Here is a 9619-nt window from a genome sequence, read left to right on the forward strand (position 1 = left end):
TCCCTGCACCTGTCCACCTTTTCTGGATCACGGACAGAGTCCCCTCATTCCTCAGGGGAAGGGTCCCTATGTGGTTTTTCTCTCTCTCACATTCAGCACCATCCTCACAATCACCATTTTCCCCTGCTGATCAGATCAGACAGTGGTCCTTGTCTCCCTGGGGCTCCCTTCTCTCAGTCTCTGCTCATTACATCTCTCCATGGCACATATCAGAGTCATGCTACCCACAAGTTGAATAAATACCACATTTCATGACATAACTTTCTAAGTGATGTGAGTGAAATATGTGCAAAAGTTTTTAGAAGTAAAAAATAAAAGGTGAGAACATAATTAGCTTAGCCTAGAGAGTCCTAGGTAGATTTCACAGTGGAGCTAGGACTTGATGGATGATTAAGAACATGAAAAAGAGGGGAGAGAATGATATTTCAGGCAGACCGAATGAAAAAAATCAGAGACACAAAGGCATGAAAATTCATAGGGTCAGGAAAAATGTTCACTATCAGTGACAGGTTGAATGTATATAGTAGAGAATGACTGGAGATGAGGAAGGGAAGTTGGGGCCAAATCACGTGGAGCTAAACAGGGCAGTGTATGGAGTTCACATTTACACTGTTGGCAATAGAAAGTTACGAAAAATGTAAGACAGGGCAGTGACATGATAGAGCTGCACTTTAAAAATGAATATTTAACTCCATGGGAGCAAAATAGAAAGAACAGAGTCTAGAGATAGGGAAATTAGTCAAGAGTTATTTGAGCAATCCAAGCTAGCAAGAGTGAGCTTCCACCATGGCTGGCAAGGGGAAAAAAAGGATGGGACTGAATTAAGAGAGACTTTAAGGAGAAAGTTACAGGGTGAGATGACTAACTGAAACTGAAAATAGAAGAAGACGTCAAAGATGATTCTGAAACGACATTTTTAACCCCTGTGTTCTAGATAGATAGGAAATATACCTATCTGTATCTTACAGATATATCTTTTATAGCTATAGATATAGGTACCTTTATCTTACTTCCACCAGTACATTTTTAAATCTAAACACCTGCATATAATATACCACCATTATGACAAAGCCCTCAGTACATGCACAATAGACTAGAAGAGCTTCAAGGAGCTCATCATTTTCTCAGGGTTGGGCATCTGGAATAAGTTACAGGGAGGTTATGGAATTTTCTTCCCTGGAGGTCTTTTACAACAAGCTAGATACCCATCTGTCCGTGATGGCTTACGTGTGGTCCTTTCTGAAGCCTGGGAGGTGGCCTATTGGAGTTCTCATGATCTCTTCCAGGCTTACAATTCTATGCTTCTACATCATTTCATGGCTTAACCCCAAGGTATATTATTCATTTGATAAAATAAATAATAAGATGGAGCTTGGAATTTTTTATGGACACTGTCATAGAATGTATTCTGGAAATTCTTAAAAAGAGCCAGCAAGTCCACTGAATAAGCTATGAATGATGTTATGGGCCAGGATTTCCCAAAGTGTGTTGGTTGGGACTAGCGTTGCAAGATTCTTGCTCCAAAAAATGGACACTCACAGCATAGGTTAGCATATCAAAGCTCTGAGATATCCTATCGGAAAGAGGCTTTTTAAATTTTCACCTAGGGTTTCTAAAAAAATTTAGAAGAGATATATGTATCAATAACTATATACAGGGGTGTGCAAAATTAGGTTTATATACGGGAAAATATATAATACAAGAATAAATAAGATTCTAGAATGAACTTTTTCGTACTCATAGCTGTAAACCTACTTTTGCCCACCCTATATATGACTCTCTCTCTTTCTCACTCTCTCTCTCTCATCTTCCTATAAAAATGGGGTTTCATAAGACATACTTTGGTAAATATTATTCTGACTTCTTCTTGTCATAAGAAAATCTGGGTTGGGCATATTACCAGTAACATCTAAGCTTGATCTTTGGTTAATCTGATAATTGAGTTATTTTAAAATTACAGTTTGTTTCTCTATAAAATGGAGATAATCACACCTACCTCATATGGTTGTTAAGAGGATTAAATAAAATCAAATGTGTAAAGCACCTGGCATAGGGCCTGGTACCTTGTAAGTGTTCCATAAATGTTAGCTTCCTATCCTTTGGTTCTCCATTAAGTTTTAATGTCTAATTCATCTTACTAATAAATAGTTTGGGTGCATAAAAGCTTAAGCAATTCAAACTTTTGCTTCTGCTAAGAGATGGGTATATTATCCTGTGTTGGGTTGAAATTCAAAAGATCAAGTGATTGTCCTCCAATAATCACAACTATATTGAAATGTATGTATATGCACAAGGGCCAAATAAGAATTACAAATAAGAATATTGATAATAAGTGGCAGGATTGTGGGTGGTTTGTTTCATTTTAAAAAAACAACTAATGAACTTAACTTTTAGAGCAGTTTTAGTTTCACACAAAAACTGAGCACCTACTAGAAGCTTTTGGGAAAAATTCACATCTTAACAATATTGAATTTGCCAGCCCATCACTATGGTGTATCTCTCTAGTTGTCTTCTTTCATTTATTACAATGTTTTGTCACTTTTAGCATACATTTCCTAAAGATCTTTTATTAAATATTTCCATATTTTATGTTTTTCATGCTATTGTATATATTGTTTTTTAAATTTAATTTCAAATAATCAGTTGCTATCATATGGACATACAATTTTTTTTTGTATATCAACCTTTAATTCTCCAACCCTGTTAAATTCACTAATTAGTTCTAGCAGTGTTTTGAAGATACCTTAGGATTTTATACATAGAAGCTGATTGTCATATACTGATCAGGAAAGTTTACCTCTTTCTATCCGGTACATCTACCTTTTATTTGTCCAGATATATTATCCATTTTGTATGTTGTTGGATTTAAAGTACTAATGTTTTATTAAGGATTTTTGAATCTATGTTCATAAAGTACACAGATCTGTAATTTTCACTTCTAGTAATACCTTTATATTATTTCAGTAACAAGATAATGCTAGCCTCCTAGAATGAGTTGGGAAATATCTCCTCATCTTTTATTTCCTGGGAAAAGTTTATGTAGAATTGGTATTATTTCTTCCTTAAATGCCTGGTACACTTTATTAAGTTACCTGGGCCTAGGGTTATTTTTTGGGGGGGAGAGAGTGAGGAATATTTTAACTCTTATTTCTATTTAAAAAATAGATGTAGGGCTATTTAGCTCATGTTGTGTGAGCTTTGGTATTTTGTGTCTTTCAAAAAATTTCATCCATTCATCAAGTTGAAGACTGTGTTGGCATGTAGTTATTCGAAGTATTGCCTTATATTCTTTTAATATCTGCATACTCTGTAGTTATGTTCCCTTTTTCATTTCTGATAGTGATCATTTGTGTCTTTCTTTTTCTGATCAGCCTTATTTAGAGTTTGTAATCAATATTATGGATCTTCTCAAATAACAATCTTTGGATTTATTTATTTTTCTCTATTGCTTTCATAGTTTTGTTTTTCTTATATTTCACTAGTTTCTGTAGTTTTTATTTTTACTTCCTTTTTTTAATTACTGATGCTCTCCTTTTTTTTAGTTTCTTTAGGTGGAAGCTTTGATCATTGATTTTACAGCTTTTTTCTCTGTAACAATATAATCACTTAATGCTATACATTTTTCTTTATATATCATACTTGAAGTCAATCTCATGATTTGGTATGTTGTATATTTTGCAATCATATCAGATTATTTTCTAATTTCCCTTGAGATATTTCTTGAGCCATGAGTTAGTTACATATGTGCTGTTTAATATCTAACTGCTTATGGATTTTCCAGAAATATTTTCCACATAATTTCTAGTTTAACATCACTGTTGTAGAGTTAATACTCAGTAAATACTTAACTCCCTTTAAATTTTTTTGAAACTTGTTTTATTGTCTAGAATATTGTCTATCTTTGTGAATGTCCCATGCACATTTTATAAGATTACATAGTATACTGTTGTTGGGAGTTTTTATAAGTGAAAATTAGGCTAAGTTGGTATCTTAGTCAGTTGGGACTTTTATAAAGAAACTATCATAGGCCCTAGCTGGTTTAGCTCAGTGGATAAAGCACTGGCCTATGGACCAAAGGGTCCCAGGCCAAAGTACATGGCCAAGGGCATGTACTTTGATTGCAGGCTCCTCCCCAGCCTGGGCCCTATTCAGAGCTCCTGCAGGAGGCCACCAATTGCTGTGTTTCTCTCTGTCTTTCCCTCTCTCTTCCACTCTTCCTAAAAATCAATGGAAAAAATATCCTCAGGTGAGGATTAATTAAAAAATTAAAATTAAAAACTATCATAGAATGCGTGACTTAAGCATAAACACATATTTCTTACAGTTCTGGAGTCTGGGAAGTCCAAGATCAAGTTTGCCAGTAGATCCAGTGTCTGATGAGTACTTGCTTCTGTTTTCACATGGCTGTCTTCTTACTGTATCCTTACATGATGGAGAACTGGGAGCGAGAGAGAGCTCCTTTATCCTTTGTAACCCTTCTTTATTCTGGGTAATATTCTTTGTTCTGAATTTACTTTGTCTATATTCATCTGAGCTTCCTTTCTATTAGTGCTTTATGTACATATTTCCCCAACCTTCTACATTTAACCTATGTCTTTATAAAGTGAGATTCTTTGAAAGAGTATATGATTATATCTTGCTTTTGTATCCAGTCTGATACTCTCTGCCTCTTAATTGGACTTCCACTTCCCACCTCACAAGCATAATTCTATTCTTACATATTTTAAATCTATATTTGTTATGGGCCCCATGATACATTGTTATTATTTTGCTTTGAACTTTAAATTATCTTTCAAAGGTATTAAAAATGAAGAGAAATTCCTCTTTAAATTTACCCACATATTTCCACTTCTATCGTGCTTCCTTCCATTGTCTAAATCCAAATTTCTATTTGGTATCATTTTACTTCTACATGTAGAATTTCTTTTAACATTTCATAAAGTGCAGGTTTACAAATGGTTAATTCATTTTATTAGTTTCAAATAATCTTAATTTCTCCTGGACTTTTGAACACTCTATTGCTGGGAAAAGAATTGTAGGTAGACACTTTGTTTTTTTAGTACTTTAGAGATATTGTTCCATTGTCTTTGAGCCTTCATTGTTTATGATGAGAAGTCTGCTGAAATTCTTTTCCCTAATGGATACAGCTCTTTTACCTCTGGCTACTTTTAATGTTTTTTTTCTTCATTACTATTTTTTAAAGGAATTTGATTACAATATATCTTTATGAGATTTACTTTATGTTTTTCTCCTTGGGTTTATTGAAGTCATCTGTGAGTTTAAATGTTTTAACCAAATATTTTTAATAGCTATTATTTCTTCAAACTTTTTTTTTTGTCTTCTACTCCCTCATTTTTATTCTCCTTTAAGAGTCCGATTACGTATGCTAGGCCATTTGATATTGCACTTCAGGCCACAGGGAAGGACACTAATTTTTATTTCTTCATTTTGGATAGTTTCTATTCCTATGTATCAGTTTCACTGATCTTTAATCCAGCAGTGTTTACTCTGATAATAATCTTTTAAAATTGTAGATATTGACATTTTTTCTCTGGAAGTTGAGTTTGGGTCTTTAAAAATTATTGTTTAGAACTCTTTTATTAAAATATACTTTATTGATTTTTTTACAGAAAGGAAGGGAGAGAGATAGAGAGTTAGAAACATCGATGAGAGAGAAACATCGATTAGCCACCTCCTGCACATCTCCTACTGGGGATGTGCCCGCAACCCAGGTACATGCCCTTGACCGGAATCAAACCTGGGACCTTTCAGTCTGTAGGCTGATGCTCCATCCACTGAGCCAAACCGGTTTCGGCTGTTTAGAACTCTTCTTATCATTTCATGTTTTCCTTTATGTCCTCAAAAGTATTTATAAAATTTATATAGCTTTTTTAAAAAATATATTTTATTAATTTCTTACGGAGAGGAAGGGAGAGGGATAGAGAGTTAGAAACATCGATGAGAGAGAAACATTGATCAGCTTCCTCCTGCACACTCCCTACTGGGTATGTGCCTGCAACCAAGGTACATGCCCTTGACCGGAATCAAACCTGGGAACTTTGAGTCTGCAGGCTGACACTCTATCCATTGAGCCAAACCGGTTAGGGCATGTATAGCTTTTTAATGGCTCCTTGTTACTAATTCCATAGTCTGTACTGTTTTTGGATCTGTTTCTATCGATTGGTTTTTCTTCTGGGTATGAGTCATATTTTCCTATCTCTTTCCATACTTTTGATTGGATATTGGGTATTTTTTAATTTTATGTTGTTCAGTGATGAATTTTATTTCTTTAAAGAATGTTGAACTTATTCTGGTGTACACTTAAGTTACTTGTGAATCCATTTGATCCATTTAAGGCTTGTCTTCATGCTTTGCTATGGCAGGTCTAGACTAGCCTTTATTCTGGAAATAATTTTTCCCACTACTAATGCATGATATTTATGACAACCTGATCCATGTCTGCATTTTTAATGAAGTCCTTCCCCTTTAGATGGTAGAATTACACACTATAATAAGCCCTGATGAGCTCTGAAGATTGTCCTGTTGCTTTATACTGCTTTCCAAGCCTTAGGTAGTCTCATTCCATGAATGGACAGACAAGTACTCAGCCATAGACTTGACAGGTCTGCTTTGCAACTTGTCTCAATTTGATGACACCACTAGGCTCTATGTTAGTTTATTCTGCCTGAAAACTTCCCCAAGCAGTAAGCAGGGTTATCATAGAACTTACCTCTTCTAGTCTTCTCCTAAGAATACCATTCTGTGCCACCTGCTATCCAGTGTCTGAAAAATTTTATTTCATGTATTGTGTCTGATTTCTAATGTTTATACTGGGGGGCAATTACTATGGCAATTAATCCTGTAAGGGAATAAGTTGTTTTTGTTTATTTTGCATGATAATTTATTTCTAATGGTTCAGTGTTTTCTCAACTATCCTACTATAAAAAAAACCATTCTTAATTTTCATACTGTGTTCTTTGTCTTTCTTTGTTGTTAAAGAATGTTATCTTTTATGAAGCAACTATGACAGTATATGTAAATGCTTTTTAATACTTTTTTTGAAAATAAAATAACACTGGAAACACTACATCAATTCCCCAATATTCTGCTTATTTACTTAACTGGGCCATAAAATTAAAAAGTGTTTTGCTCACTACCTTAGATCACAATTACCCCTATACAGAAACTGACAAAAGTTATAAACAAAAGAAATTGGTGATGTCTGTATTTGGTCATCTGGGCCCCACAAGCTCTTAGGTCTACCTCTCTAGCTATATAAAAGTGATATTAGAGTCGTGAATATAAACAGGTCTCTGCCAACTAATGACGCTGTAGACAGGTTGTATCGCTTTGGCTTCTCCAGGAAATGGACACCAAGATGGAGTTAAGAGTGCAAGAGATTTGGGATGGTGAAACCATAAAGTATAAATGAAATGCCAGCAGGCATAGGCAAGGACAGCCTTCAGACTGTTCTGACCTCTATACATGAGGATAGGGAGGGAAGGAGTATTGTGTAGGAAAAGGCCTAGGTTGTCCTGGAGCTCTGAGAGTGTCAGCCAGCCCAATGGGAAGCTCCAATACAAAGACTGCACATAGAGGAGTCCTTCACTGGGCAGAAATGGCCAGGTCCTATTAATTCTGCCATACTCTGTCATTGGCCAGAATTTTCCAGGAAGAGGGTAGTCTCAGCTCAAGTGTTGCAACAGATCCTGAATGTATTGCTGCTGTAGCTGTCACCTAACTTCACTTACAGAGACAGGTTTATTCATATATATATATATATATGTGTGTGTGTGTGTGTGTGTGTGTGTGTATATAGTTATAGTTATAGTTATAGTTATAGTTATAGTTATAGTTATAGTTATAGTTATATTTTCTTACCTGTTACTTTAGCCTGTCCTGGTGGCACTAAAAATTAAAACCTGTCTCCTGCATGCCCCCTACTGAGCATCGAGCCCTCAACCCAGGTATGTGCCCTCACTGGAATCAAACCATGACCTCCTGGTTCACAGGTCGACACTCAACCACTGAGCCAAGCCAGGTGGGCGACAGGTTTATTCTTAAAAGGAGATTAGAGCAAAGCTTCTAATCTAAGACCTTCATCCTATTCTAATGCACTAAGGCTGCAGACATAGTGGTCCTGGAAAGAACCGGTCGAGATCATAGAAATGTGTCTGTCTTAGTCCAGTTGGGCTGTTAGAGCAAAATACCACAGTTGGGTCATTTATAAACAGCAGAAATTATTACTTACCGTTTTGGAGGCTGAAAGTCTAAGATCAGGGTACCAGCATGGCTGGGTGAGGACACAGACTTACGGTATTTTCATATGGCAGAAAGGACTGAAGAACTCTGTGGGATATCTTTTATAAGGGCACTACTCCCATTCATGAGGAATCTACCCTCATGAAATAACAACGTTCCAAAGCCCCACCTTCACCCCCCTCCTAATACCATCATCTTTCAGAGTTAGGATTTCAACACATGAATTTTGGGGAGACACAAACATTTAGACCATTGCAGCATCCCAGTGATGCCATCCTCTTATTTCTCAGGATATGTCCTAGTCTTTTAGACTAAGCATAGGTCTGTCACTGGAACAACAATCACTACTTCCAGTTCTCTAACTGATGTTTTGAATTTGAGGTCTTCTTGTGCCATGGTGTCCTAATTTCCTTACCCATAAAATGGAAATTACTACAATATGCCCTTCTAGGCCAAACATAAATTAAAATAACATATGGAGGTGGGGGAGGGGCATGTGGAGGAAAAAGATACAACCTGTATTTTTTTAAAAACTAAGATATTTAATAGGAAATTGTTAAGTCTTCATCAATTAGCATGGTCTCTCCTACCCCATCACATTCCAATTTCTAAATGGATACTGACAGCTCAGTTTTTTTTTTTAAAGTAAAAAGGCATAGTACTACTCCTCTTTAAGTTATTAGAAACATCCATAAGGAATCTTTTTCTTTCTTTCTTTTTTTTTTTATTCATTTGGAAGCACCATTAAGTTAATTCTTACATTACATTGTGATAGAAGTATTTGGGTAGCCTGTGGCCACACTGTTGCAACATCACTGAACTTTCTATTTATTATTAGTTCTCCATGTAAAAAATGGTATCGTAAATCACTGACTTCTTTAGAATTTATAGCTTTGCTCCCCTTGAAGTAAAAAAAAAATAGTTTCATCATCTTTTCTGAAAGATCATGATTCATTATTTGTTCAGATCTAATGTTCTAAATTTAAAAATCACAGCAAACAGTTCAGTAGGATAGGGGGAAAACAGATTACACTAAAATGCTGACTCATAATAGAGAACAACTCTGATTAAATCCCAAGAAATCCAAATTATGAGCTTGTTCAAAATTAATTTTCACCACAGAGAGTGAAGTTATTGAGAAAGCAAAAATACAAGCTCATGCCACTGCCATCAACTGTGGTTTGAACTGGTAGTGGGGTGACTTGAACTAAAATTCAGCTCCAATCTAATACCCAACCAAAATCATTTTAGATTCTTCTACCGTGGTTTGAGGAATGCCTTCTCATTTCCATGATTTACAATCTTACCATCTCACAGGATTTGTGGTTTTAGAGAACAGTAAAAATGTCATGCTATG

The sequence above is a fragment of the Myotis davidii genome, unplaced genomic scaffold (assembly GCF_000327345.1).
Source record: "Myotis davidii unplaced genomic scaffold, ASM32734v1 scaffold281, whole genome shotgun sequence".
Lineage (NCBI taxonomy): Eukaryota > Metazoa > Chordata > Mammalia > Chiroptera > Vespertilionidae > Myotis > Myotis davidii.